The sequence below is a fragment of the Crocodylus siamensis genome, chromosome 7, assembly GCF_052110815.1.
Source record: "Crocodylus siamensis isolate JL-2025a chromosome 7, ASM5211081v1, whole genome shotgun sequence".
Taxonomy (NCBI): domain Eukaryota; kingdom Metazoa; phylum Chordata; order Crocodylia; family Crocodylidae; genus Crocodylus; species Crocodylus siamensis.
The window spans coordinates 9,102,729-9,115,992 of record NC_143401.1 but is presented as its reverse complement, the minus strand read 5'-3'; the positions used below and the strand labels follow the sequence as shown (position 1 = coordinate 9,115,992).

The window sequence follows — 13,264 nt, the reverse complement described above, 5'->3', positions numbered from 1 at the left end:
GAACGGGGTCAGAGGAGGGGCAGGCTGAAGTGCTCTGGGTCAAGCTTCAAGGGGACTGTGGGGAGAGTGATTTGACGGTGGGGGTCTACTACAGACCCCCCAACCAAGGGGAGGAGCTGGACCGGGAATTTTCGGTCCAGCTTGCAGTGGCACTTAAGGCAAGGGATGTAGTTGTCATGGGTGATTTTAATTACCCAGACATCTGCTGGGAGGAGCAGTCAGCCAGGACGGGCCGTCCCAGGAGGTTCCTGGCCGAGATACAGGACCTCCACTTAATCCAGGAGGTACATGGTCCCACCAAAGGAAACGCCCTGTTGGAGCTGGTCCTGGTCACAGGCGATGACCTGGTCAGGGGCCTCCAGGTCCTTGACCACCTGGCCGATAGTGATCACCGCTTGCTGGAACTCACCGTCCAGCACAGGGTGTCGAGGGCCTGCAGCAAGACGGTAGCCCTAGACTTTAGGAGGGCCAACATCAACAAGTTGAGGAGACTAGTGGGAGAGGCACTGGGGTCCTTGAGGGCAGGGGAACTCAGTGTCCAGGACGAGTGGTCGTTCCTTAAGGAAACGATACTCGGGGCCCAAGGGGTGACCATCCCAACAAGAAGCAAGGGGGGCAAGAGTGCCCGAAAGCCCCCCGGCTTACCAAGGGTGTCCGGGAATGCCTGCTTACCAAAAAGGCAGCGTACACCCAGTGGAAGGGGGGTGCTATCTCCAAAGAGGAGTATAACTCCTCTGCTCGGGCCTGTAGGGGGACTGTCAGGAAAGCTAAGGCGGACATAGAGCTAGGACTAGCGTCCAAGATCAAGGATAATAAAAAATCCTTTTTCAAATATATAGGGAGGATGAAGAAGGCACCAGGTAATGTGGGGCCCCTGCAAAGTACTCTGAGCAATCTGGTGGTTGCGCCAGAGGAGAAAGCGGACCTCTTTAACCAATTCTTCACTTCCGTTTTCTTGTGCAGGGGCCGGGACTTCCCCGCTGTGATGCTAGACGGACTCAAGGGGAACGCCTCCAGACCTCAGGTTGGGGAGGACCGGGTTAGAGAGCTTCTGGAGTGGCTGGACGTCTTCAAGTCAGCGGGTCCAGATGCTCTCCACCCCAGGGTGTTGAGGGAGCTAGCTGGGGTTATTGCAGGACCCTTGGCACAGCTTTACGAGCGCTCATGGTGCTCGGGCCAAGTGCCAGATGACTGGAAGATAGCCAACGTGGTCCCCATCTTTAAAAAAGGGAGGAGGGAGGACCCGAGCAACTATAGGCCCGTCAGTCTTACCTCAATCCTTGGGAAACTCTTTGAGAAGATCCTCAAGGAGCACATCTGCGATGGGCCGGCTTCAGGGATGATGCTCAAGGGCAACCAGCACGGCTTCATTAGGGGCGGGTCATGTCAGACCAACCTGATTGCCTTTTATGATCAGGTCACAAAGGCAATGGATGCAGGTGTCGCCATGGACGTAGTCTTTCTAGACTTCAGCAAGGCCTTTGACACCATCTCCCATCCCATCCTCATTAAAAAACTAGGCAACTGTGGCATTGATGCCTACACAGTCAGATGGATTGCAGATTGGCTGAAGGGCCGCACTCAGAGGGTGGTGGTGGATGGGTCATATTCGACCTGGGGGGAAGTGGGCAGCGGAGCCCCCAGGGCTCAGTCCTGGGGCCTGCACTGTTCAATTTCTTCATCAGTGATTTGGACGATGGGGTGAAATGCAACCTGTTTAAATTCGCTGATGATACCAAAATTTGGGGTGAGGTGAGCACGCTAGTAGGGAGGGAAAGACTGCAGCGAGATCTGGATAGGTTACAGGGGTGGGCTGACATAAACAGGTTGCGTTTCAATACTGACAAGTGCTGGGTGCTGCACTTGGGCAGTAGAAACCAGCAGCACACTTATAGACTGGGAAACTCCCTTCTTGAGAGCACAGAGGCAGAAAGGGATTTTGGAGTCATTATTGACTCCAAGATGAACATGGGCCAACAATGCGAGGTCACGGTTGGCAGGGCTAACCGCACCTTGTTGTGCATCCACAGGTGCGTCTCAAGTAGAGCCAGGGAGGTGATCCTCCCCCTCCTTGCAATGCTGGTCAGGCCGCAGCTGGAGTACTGCGTCCAGTTCTGGGCGCTGCACTTCAGGAGGGATGTGGACAGCATGGAGAGGGTCCAGAGGAGGCCACCTGCATGATCCGGGGACAACAGGGCAGACCCTACAGTGAAAGACTGCGGGACCTGAACCTGTTCAGCCTCCACAAGAGAAGGCTGAGGGGGGACCTGGTGACTGTCTATAAACTCACTGGGGGGACCAGAAGGGTTTGGGGGAGACACTGTTTCCCCTGGTGCCCCCTGGCATGACAAGGAACAATGGACATAAATTATTAGAGAGTAGGTTTAGATTAGACATCCGCAAGAACTACTTCACGGTCAGGGCGGCTAGGATCTGGAACCAACTTCCAAGGGAAGTGGTGCTCGCTCCTACCCTGGGGGTCTTTAAGAAGAGGTTTGATGACCACCTGGCTGGACTCATTTGAGTCCAGTCTTTTCTCCTGCCCAGGCGGGGGGTCGGACTTGAAGATCTACAAGGTCCCTTCCAACCCGACTTCTATGATTCTGTGATATGATACTCTAAAATGATTTGGGACCTTGTGTGAATGCCATCCTAATTTATGGGGTAAGGGAACAGGCTCGGCAGAGAGAACAAGCTTTGAGATCCAGGCTGCCTGCCTCCAAACTTCCTTGCCTCTCACTGAGCGAGCAAGTGCAAGGGCCTGATGCTGTAGCAGGGGTGAGGGCCTCCCCATGGAAACTGCCTTCCCCATGAGCTGCAGTCCCTGCCCCTCTGCTAGGAGAAGGGGTCCCTTCTTGGTAGCATGTTTCTTAATTTGGCGGGCTCCAGTGGCAAGGTCTGTGGTCAGGACTTGGCCTACGGTATGCGGAGCAGAGTCGCTTCTCATCTGCCTGGTCGGGTAATGACTTGTTTCTTCTGTCTCCTTCCTTTCTCTGTGACAAATGATGCTGACAGCAAAACAGCTGCATTAAACCAGATGTTCCCTGGCCGAGCCCCTTGCCAGTCACTGCAGTCACGAGTGGTATGTCCCAGCCCGTGGTGCACACAGAAGGCAGTTTTTTCCAGTGTTTCATAAACCCTGGATGTGCCTCCTTTTGGGGCAGGGGGACAGCTGGTTTTTAATCAGCTTCTTTTAGAATAGATAATGGGGAAGAAAACACCCGCTGAGTCAAAGAGAGAAATCTCCATCTGAAGCAGGGACACCATTGCATTGATTTTAACTTTGGGTCTTGTCTGACTACTAGATTTCTGAGCTCACTGTAAAGGTGCTGGTTGGCCACTCACCTTATTACTGGTTTGATATGAAGCCCAGGACCTCTTTACCCCAAGACAGCAAACTGGTCCTGGCCTGGGCATCGCTTGTTGGGAAACCAGGAGTCTCCAACCAAGTCGGCGAGATGGCTGGTAGCCGGGACTGCAGACTAGATGGTCCTGGCTGTCCAAGTTAGTGATGGAGCTGCAAGCCTTGGCTTAGAAGTCCTGTTTCCAGTTACGACCCCCACCCCCCTGCGTACCCTGGCTGGGTTTCTCCTTCCACAGAGCAGAAATTTCTGGCCAGCTCCGGGCCACTCCTGCGAGGCTGACCCAGCCTCCACTGGGAGCTTATGCAATTTGAGGCCAAAATATAAGCCGTTGTAAAGGGGTCCTGTGCATGATATGTAGGTCAAAGAAGGATGACAGCACGTGTATATAATGAAGCCTCCGGGGTTGAAGTCACACCAGGCCAAACGCTGTGACTCTGGGGACCATAGAGTTGCACCTGAGTGAATGTGGCTCTCTCCTCGCTTGGAATCTGCATCATGCAATTCCCTTTCTCAGGGACTTCTGCTGGATAAATATTATTATGGTGGGCATTGCAAGATGGTGCTATTACTCTGACTTTGACAAAGCTGCTGCTTTTGGCACTGGAGCTGGGCACAGTCTTCAAAAAATGCTGAGGTGTGAGTTGTTGTGTGATGCATGTTCTTTTGGTGGGAGCTGTTGCAATTAAGAAAAGAGAATATGCTTTGTTACATAAGAGCTACCACTTACTGGGTGAGACCATAGGTCCATGGTGCCCAGGATCCTGTGTCACACACTAGCTCTCTTTGACTTAACCTCAGTCCCTTTTCAGAGCAGAGCTGCTCCTTGGCAGCCAGGCTGAGAGCTGTGAAAATGGGGACAGTCCAAAGCTCATGTCTAACCACCTCTGTCCCAGCATTAGCACACACAGTAGGTCTGCTTCACTGATTTCTCCTCCACCAGGAAGCTGACCTGAAGGCCCCACATTTTGTTTGGCAAAGAGTCAACAATAATAAGGAGACGCCAAGAAAACCAGAACAAATGGGTCTCGGCCTTCTTAATTAAGAGATGGAGTCTGGCTCTGATGACCTCCACACCAAACGCTTCCGTTTCTTTAGATCTCAGATTCTTTGCAGGCCCAGCAATAGCAGCCTGCATTAAAAGCCACATCCTTTTAATCCCAACAAGCTGCATTCAGCTTCCATCCAGAACTGGTTTTTTTTTCCCTAGGATGTTTTGAGGTGTATGAAACTATTTCCAATTTGCCTCCGTGTAGACTTCTCTGGCAGGAGCTCTACAAGGCAGCACGTGAGCGGCCTCTTGGGGCATGGGATTGAAGGGGTCTGGTCTTCTTTTGTAGGGTGGCTATCTGTATGATGGTATCTTGATGGGAGGAGCTTTTGCATTTCGGTCCAATGATCAAGCCAGTCCTAAGAAAAGCAAGGCCTCTGGGAATCTGGAACCCTTTAAGATAGATTAAGTGAGATATTTGATTGCAGCGGGAATTAGGAGCCTGGTAATAAGATTGTGGTTTTGAATAGCTAGAGATTAGCATTTCTGGGGGTTTTAAGCTGTTTGTTTATGACAAATGCACAAGATATGTGGGGGGAGCCTGCACCACACAGGAGATCAGCCATGCATAATACAACTCATGTCATGGTGGATCTGGAAACCTGAGCTCACTGCATGGACCAAGGGCCTGATCTTGCAGGCTGTGATTGTCCTGAGAAGCATTTGCTCTGTGTGAACAGCTGGGTGCAGAATTGGGCTGTGCTGCTTGCTCAGAGCAATGATAATGAGGACGGGGGTGGCTAATGATTGGAGATGGGGATGGAGGGGCTAATAACTGAGGACAGGGATGGATGGAGACGGAGGAGATAAGTGTTGGAGACCCAGGTCTGCCATGCACACCTTGTGTGACCTTGAACAGGCCATTTCCATTAACAGACTGCAAACAATTCCTTCCACTTTAGCAATTCAGACTGCAGTTCTTTGGAGCAGGGGCTGTTTCGTGCTAGGAGCCTGTGCAGCCCCAGGCACAAAGAAGCCCTGGCTGACCCACCGGTGTTACTGCAGTGCACTTAACAGTCAGGAATGAAAGGATGCTTCCAGGAGAGGCTGTTTCCCTCTGAGAAGCTGGGCCATGCAGCTGGCAGACCTGAGCAGGGGAGATCAATGCCAAGGACTCTCCAGCCTAGTTTGTGGCCTCGAGGTGTTACTGTAATACTCACGGGAAGCGAACTCTGTCTTGTGTCTCCATAATCCTCAGAGGTTAGGGTCCATGACTTTTCAAGTAGCCACCGGGTCCTAGAAGACTGGACTTCCCGATTTCACTAGAGCCAGGCAGACAGCAGAAGTTGTTTCATAAAGGCTGTGAAATGTGGCTTTGTTCCCCATGCTGATGGGGAGGGGAGCACCCGTATGCCGTGGCTCCTCTAGAAAGAAAAACTCAGGAAACAGCATCCACCAAGGTCTTTCAAACTACTCTGTCATTTGGACCTAACGCATGCTGACTCTTCAAAACGCCGTATGAGTGTAGTCCCGTTTGCAGTGCAAGCATTCCCAATGAAAAGCCACTTCAAAATGAAAAATCCACTTTTGTAAATCGCAGTAATGTCAAAACAGTCCTGGAGGTTGCAATTGCTCTCACCGGCACCAGATTTTCTTGCTAATGACAAGGGCGATGATTCCTAAAAAGAGGAAGCGTCTCTTCGCCAACCAGATTCTGCACAGATTGAGCTTGAATTAGGTCCTTAAGACAATCTGGCTGGACACTTGGGAGTTGCAGCAACACAGCAGATGATGGACACTGACTGTCTGCCTAGATTTCTGTACGGGGGCTCCATTTCCTTCATCTCTTGGCACATGGCAGGGTGGTGACTGAGAGCAGGGCTTCTGTTCAGCCACTGCTGAAGGCTAAGCCCAACTTTGCTTCATACAGAGCTGTAAAATGGGCTCACTCCTTCAAAAGGCTGCTTGTTTCCATGGGGCATCTGCTCCCACCCCCTCCTCAGGAGCCAGTGGGCATGGCACAACACTGCCACGTTTCCCTTTTTCACTCGGCTTCCCTTCTCCCTTCTGGATTCACCTCTTCCATATGATTATTCAGTCAGGGTGGCTCAAACTGTGCCCAGGAAACATTTGCAACCACGCAAGGCATTAAAGGGACCTGCTGCTCTCTAAAGAGAGGAGACAGGCCTCGGCACATGCAGGTTGTCTCGTGACGGCAGCTGAGCCAGGCAGAAGGCTGGAGGTGCGGTGACAAACCAGCACTATTGCTCTGCCATTCGTGTGTCTGGGGGCGTAAAGCGAGACTTGCTGCCGCTCTTGCTCAGGGAGGCATAAGAGCAGCAGCACCTTTATTCTTTATTCATGCTCACAAAGCCAGCCCAGCACACTGACCAAATAGGCCTCGTAGCGCCTGCCATCTGCATCCAGTCACCCGCAAGTCCTTGGGCTGCCCTTGGCCCACGGAGTGGGTTTGTTCTGCCGCTGTTTCTTCCACCTCGTGTCTGGAGTCGATTCTGGGCCGTTTGCCCTTTCCTCGTCCACCTCAAGGGCAGCAGGGTCCAGGCCCCGCTCACGGCTCCCTCCACGAGGAAGTCGGGTGATCTGACTCTTGGGTGTTTGGCTTTGTCTGAAAGCCCTTGGAGACTCTTGTCTGCAAAGTGGTCACCAGGGAGGTTGTGGGCTGGGACGCTGTATAGTCTCCTGGCTGGATGCTAGGAAACCAGGCAGGCATGCATCGCGGGTGAGTCAGCGCAGGAAATGAATGCAAATGACGTCCTGGCAAAAATTATTGTGCATCCTTCTTGGGTTTTGCTGGAAAGTCTTGTTCTGTTTTATCTGGGAAAGCGGTGGCTTATGCCTGTGGGTTTTTCTATACCAGGGCAGGGATGGTTCCTTGTGGTGTAAACTTGCATTCCTGGCTTGTCTGGTTTTCCAGGACTCTGTTTTTCTCTTTGGGATTGAGTTTGGATCTCCTCTCGTGCAGCCCGAGGCAAATCTGGAGTCCATGAGGCACATTCATGGAGGACAAGGATCCAGCCTCAGTGCTTGGAAATGTAGTCAATAATTGTGTAAAATGTATAGGTCGGGCTGTGCTGTCTGGCTGCCAGGACTCCCGTGCTAGCCCCGGCTGCAGAGAGGCATGTGGGCTGCATTTCAAGAAACCAAGATTGTCGACATTAGAGAAATTTACCTGGCAAAGAGTCATTTGAACCTCCTGGTGTGTCAGTGAAAATCATGTCCATGCACATACAAATGGGTTAGGCAGAAGCCTTTTTTGTAATGGGAGGCATGGCCCTCTCCCTTGCACCCCTCAAGTGCCTTTTAACAACCCTTGTCGCAGTAGGACACTAACAATTCTCACCCCCCTTTTTTACCTGAGGCAGATTGGGGTGCTTTCGGTGTCTTTGGGCAATATGCCTTGCAGTTGCATGGCAAAGTTGACTGTGTAGTCGTAGGACTTGTCTGAGGTCAGAAAGTCTTGCTACTTTTGTACAAGTGGCTCTCATAATGCATTCTTGTGGGAGTTGCACTAGGAGGGGTGATACAGGTGCTCGTTGCCACTGAAATGGTTTAGAAAGCCCTGGCCTAAACACCGGGCAACACTGCCATGGCACAAAACAAGAATGGGCTTGGGCAGTTTGGAAATCCTGAAGGGCTTCTACTTGCATTTCATTCTCTTTCTTTGTGTTGCTAAGTGCCACTTCTGCAACTACTGAAGGGCTGTTCTAGGTCATTGTGGAAATGAATGCGACGTGGTAGTGGTGTCCAACGGGGTTCATGAACCTTGGTGGGGCAGAAATACCATGCTGAGATGCTAGTGCACAAGTGCACTTGTTTTTTCAAGCCCAGTCCTGCCCACACATTCTGCGGTGAAGCTTGTATATCTGGTGGGCTACGAGTCCAATCCAGACTGCTTTGCTGTAGCAACATTACCCTGGCTCGCTTTAGCCTCTAACCACTGCAGGTTGACCAGAGAGCACCTCCTTTTTGCCTGCCAATGCCCAGCTGGGGGACACAAGTGGCAGAGACAGACTAGGAGACTGTGCACAAGTTATCCACACTGAACACAAGTAGCGTAAACACTTTTCTTGCAGTGGCAAACACTTGTCTCTCTAACATCTGCATCGCAGCCCTTTATTCTTGGTAGCATCGAATCATAGAAAATGAGGGTTGGAAGGGACCTCAGGAGGTCACATCTAGTCCAGACCCCTGTTCAAAATAGGACCATCCCCAGCTAGATCACTCCAGCGAGGGCTTTGTCAAGATGGGCCTTAAAAACCTCAAAGGATGGAGATGTCACCACCTCTCAGGGTAACCCATTCCAGTGCTTCACCACCCTCCTATTGAGAAAGTTTTTCCTAATATCCAACTTAAATCTCCCTTGCTGCAACTTGAGACCACTGCTCCTTGTTCTGTCGTCTGCCACCACTGACACCAGTCCAGCTCCATCCCCTTTGAACCCAACCATCAGGTAGTTAAAGACTGCTATTAAATCCCTCCTTAGTCTTTTCTTCTCCAGACTAAATAAACCCAGATCCCTCAGCCTCTCTTCATAAGTCATGTGCCCCAGCCCCTGAACCATTTTCATTGCTATAGCACTCATTTCCAACCAGGAAAGTAAAAGAACTTGAGAGCTACAGGAAACCAGGCTAATGTTGGGCCTCGAACATGTGATGTCTCTTGGCATGAAGGACCCACCAGAGGTCTAGCAGGTTAGACTTCAGTGCCAAGGGGTGCCGTGGCTCACTTTTGAGGGCACCCTCCTGTAGCAGTAGGAGTGCCAAATGCTATTCTGGCATTGCCCCCTCTGAATCAGTGGAGTCTCTTAGACCTTCCTTTCAGTTCTTTGTAACATTGGGTGCAGCTCCATTAAAACGGCTAACGAACCTGACTGTGAGCAATGCCTGATGCTGGCTGAAATGGTCATTCTGGAGAGCTGAGAAAAAGAGAGAGGCCAGAGCTTTATTAAACACTTTGTGGAATCTGTAATAAAAGCATGATACCCAGCACTGGACAAACCCTGGGCTTGGGTTATGAATGCTCACGATTGCTCAGAATTTCTTCCACAGCCCCACGTTTTCAGGGGCTAACTTCAGGGGCAGAACAAATACAGTGAAATGAAATTGTGTCTGCAACTTGCTCCTTCGGTCTTCTCACACATCCCCCCCCCCCCGACCCCCCATGTGCAAAGGGTGCAAATACCATTAATGGGAGATTAACGCAAATTTTTCTGAGCCACCATAACAGACAAGAGGGGGGGAAGGAGGAAGCTTAGGCACTTTTCATTTTTAAGAAATGGGTCATCTTTTAGCATTCAAAACCAGCTTCCCGGTGTCTCCTTATTTGTTGCATAAGGACAGGAGTTTTCCGAGCTGTGCCTTGCATCCCGCCAGTGGGTTGTAAGGGTTTCAAGTGAGTCATTCTCAGCTGGCAAAGCTTCTGGGGACTGCACTGCTTGAGATGCACAGTGTGCCCACTTATCAAACTGGCACTGGGCTCAGGTTCTTTCCTGATTCCTCTCACCTGTACTGACGGCATGTATGCAAAGTATGCACAGGATTAGCCCTGCACCATGGGGAGGGAAAGAGAGGGGGAAGCTGGAAGACGAGCCTCACGAAAACACAGAAGTAGTTAGAAAAACATGAAGCTGAACTCAGCCTTGGCCCAGCTTTCCAGCGTTAGCTGTTGCACTGAGTACATTGGACCTCATCCCTCCCTGTTACCGCCAGGGAGCTATGCAGAAAAGCTGTGCGCAATAGAAGGGCAGGAAGATCAAAAGGCAACTCCGCTAGGTTGCAGTGGCCAGATCTGGTCTGCCAAGTGATTTTTTTTTAATCTGACCTGCAAAGCCAGGATGTTGGTAATAATTCAGTGGTAAGAGGCAATGGGTGGTGGCAGCCAGCGTGCAAGCACAGTGGGGAAGTGGCGGAGAATGGGCTGTAAGTGGCACCCTGCCTTTGCGCCCAGTTGTGTTAACTGGACCAACTGCTGCTAAAAGGCTGCTGACCCCTGACCTAGGTAACCACCAAGATACCATGCCTCTAGGAACTGTCACCCTGAACCAGGTGCCGGGAGAGAGTATGACCTCCTGTTGTCCATGCACATCTGCAGAAGGCCCCTCATGGCTGAGTAGAACAGATGTGTGATAACTGCTGGGCAAGCAAGAGTTAAATGTGCAAAGCCTGCCTGGTGTCACAAAGCATGGGCAGTGGGTGAACTAAATGGACTTTGGAGGCCTGGGCTGGAGCTGGGGCTGGGGAGGGGATGAAGGAAACCAGCTGGGATCTGGGAGCGTGCAGACTGTACCAGGGGGAAAGTGAGTCAGGGAGATTGCAAGATAGAGAACTTGAGGTGTATTTAACAAAATAATGGGTTAATCGACAAAACACACAAAAATCACATGCTTTAAACCCATGAAATCCCCCAGCCAAGGCTGGGCTTGTCAGTCATCCTTATAGGGCAAAGCCAGGGCAGGATCAGGCAAGAGGCCCAGTTCTTGGAGGGGGTCAAGCGACTTTGCTTCTCCTTCCCATTCTTCTGCTGGGCACTGACTCCCTCTGCTCTTTCTCCCCTCAGTGCTGAAGCCTTTCCTGGACAGACAGACTGCCCTCAAACCTTGTACCAGCTTCAAGGTATGTGTTCCTCTCGGCCTCCTTTTACAGTCGTTCCTGCTTTCTGTTTAAGTCTTTGCTCAGGGTGTGTAGATCAGTGACAGGGTGGTGAGTGGGGAGGAGGCTTTATGGTCCAGCCCTTGATCTCAGTATCATAAGGGCCATGCAGTCTGCCCCGTGATACTCCAACTGGGTGCATCTTGTGGGCTCCGGTGAACCTGGGGTGCCAGCCTTAGCTGGGCAGCAGTTGGGAAGCATGAAGGAGCCAGGCAGCAGCTTAGATCACAGGGTGGACACAGGGCTTGTGGCACATCCCTGGACAGCCACAGATCATTATGAGAGGCTGGGTTTGTGCACTGGGCTCTGTGTTGTGATGGAGCCAGTACTTAGTGGGTTTGCTCCAGCTGGACTGAGTAAGGCACCTCACTATTCCCTGCCATGCAGCAAGGGTTCTTCTGGCTAGGCAAGAAGGTTTGCAAGACACAGCAGGCATCAAAGTTTCTGGAGTCCCCTCTGTCCAGGGGGCCTGGAGTTTGTAAGCCACAAGCGTTTGCTAATTCACCCTCGGGTACTTATAGTCCCAGACCTGCTATTGGTTTTCCTTTCCTTCCTCTGAGCTCTGGCAGTTTGTCAAGACCATCTCTCAGGGTCTTCCAGGACGACCGGTGCCAGGTGTATGGGCACCAGCCTACCCATTCCTGCAGGCCCAGCCGCTGGGTGGTGCAGTACGTATTGAGTGGGGAGCATGCGCCTCTCCTGTCCCTCCCCAAGGTTTGTCAGGTCTCTTGCTTTCTCAGGGTAATCCTCCAGCTCCTCTGAGTGGTTCTGCAGGGCGACATCTGAGGTTCATCCTAGCAAGGTCAGATGCCAGATCCCCCTTGAACCAAGCCAGCTCTCTATTGAACTGAAGGCACCTTCCATATCTATCACACCCTTCTCTTCCTGCAAATACATGTAGAGCTTATGCCTCTCCTCACCTCCATTTAGAAAGCTATCCTTGTGCCCCTTTATATTTCAAAACCTGGATGCCCTCTTGCCATAGACTTCCCTCAGTCTTCATATCACAGGGAATATTTACAATGCAGAAAATAAAGGTTTGTTCTTGGCCACCCTGAGCTTTGGCACTGCAGATGCATCTCGGATGCATCTTCAGAAGCAGCTGCTGACTCTGGGTGTCCAAGTCTGAGACACTGTACAGGAGCTAAACTTTCTTTCCCCAAAGAAAAAGCTCCTGTAGACTTTACCTTAGCACGGCAAATGCTTAACTCTTCTGGAAGATCAGATGCAATGTATCTAGCTGCAAGCGTCCAGCTACGGACTCAGTGGTCTGTGTTGAAAACCTCACATGTGCTGATGCCTGGAAGCACCAATGGCACTCGGGACTTGAGCGGTGCAGGCCTCGGCCTGAGTCGTTCCCAGTCAGCAGTGAGCTTGTGAGAGCAGGTTACATGTGGGGATGAAGCACACCTTCAATACAAGCCTCGGCTCTAAGCTCTTTAAATATGTAAATGTACTGCAGCACACCCGTGAAATGAACACTTTGGACATATACAGTAGGAAGAAAAGGGTCTCTGTCCTTCCGATGCATGGAGAGGATTAGAGCCCATGTGATTATTGCAAGTCTCGTAGCAGAGGAAGGATTTACTGGATGTAGGACATGGAGAGAAAAGAATTATTGTCCATGTGACCCCCGCACCTCCTCCCCAGAGGTGACATTTTAAAACATTGGCCCTTTGCTGATTGTGTAATTGGTTTTCTGTGCATTTGACGAGGAGTTTAAGGGCCTGCTGCTCTGTGTCACAATATGAGGCAAGTACCTTGGGATTTAATGCCTTGACTTCCTAAAAACTGCTGCAGTATTTGAGCAATACGTACTGCCTGTTTCCCAATCTTTCTCCTGTACAATTACTGTCTCCTGAGTGCTGTGATTCCTCCATTCATGTGAGCAGGCAGCTGTGATCTCGTGGTCTCTAGGGAATTGAAGGCAGGGTTCAAACCGGGCAGGTGCTAGCTATAGTGATGGTGGGCCTGAATCTAAACTCTGTGACACAGGTAGAAGTAACGTGGGGCCCCACTGAAGTCGCAGGGCTTTTGAACCAGCCAGTGAAAGAAGAATTGAGCACTGCAATGTGTTGGCCTACATCCAGAGCAGCTGTGCTGAAGTTACCCTGCATTGACACCAGTGTCATGGAGAGCAGAAACTAGGTCAAACTCAGCTTACCCCCATGATGAACATGAACTTGGCCCCTTCGTGGGTGGATTTGACTGGGTTCCCCTGGGAAATGCAAGCAGTGGACCAC

The 13,264-nt window shown here is 51.2% G+C and overlaps 1 protein-coding gene across 2 annotated transcripts in view; it reads left to right on the top strand.

Annotated features, from left to right (window-relative positions):
• Positions 1 to 13,264, top strand: part of COL8A2 (collagen type VIII alpha 2 chain) — a 138,737-nt gene that overhangs the window by 37,455 nt on the left and 88,018 nt on the right. Inside the window, exon 2 of one of the 2 annotated variants that reach the window (XM_090057625.1) lies at positions 10,930 to 10,985. The exons of the other annotated variant lie outside the window; for it this stretch is intronic. The gene's annotated coding sequence lies outside the window, so the exon portion shown is untranslated. The remainder of the gene's footprint in view (positions 1 to 10,929; positions 10,986 to 13,264) is intronic. 2 annotated transcript variants of the gene reach the window in all.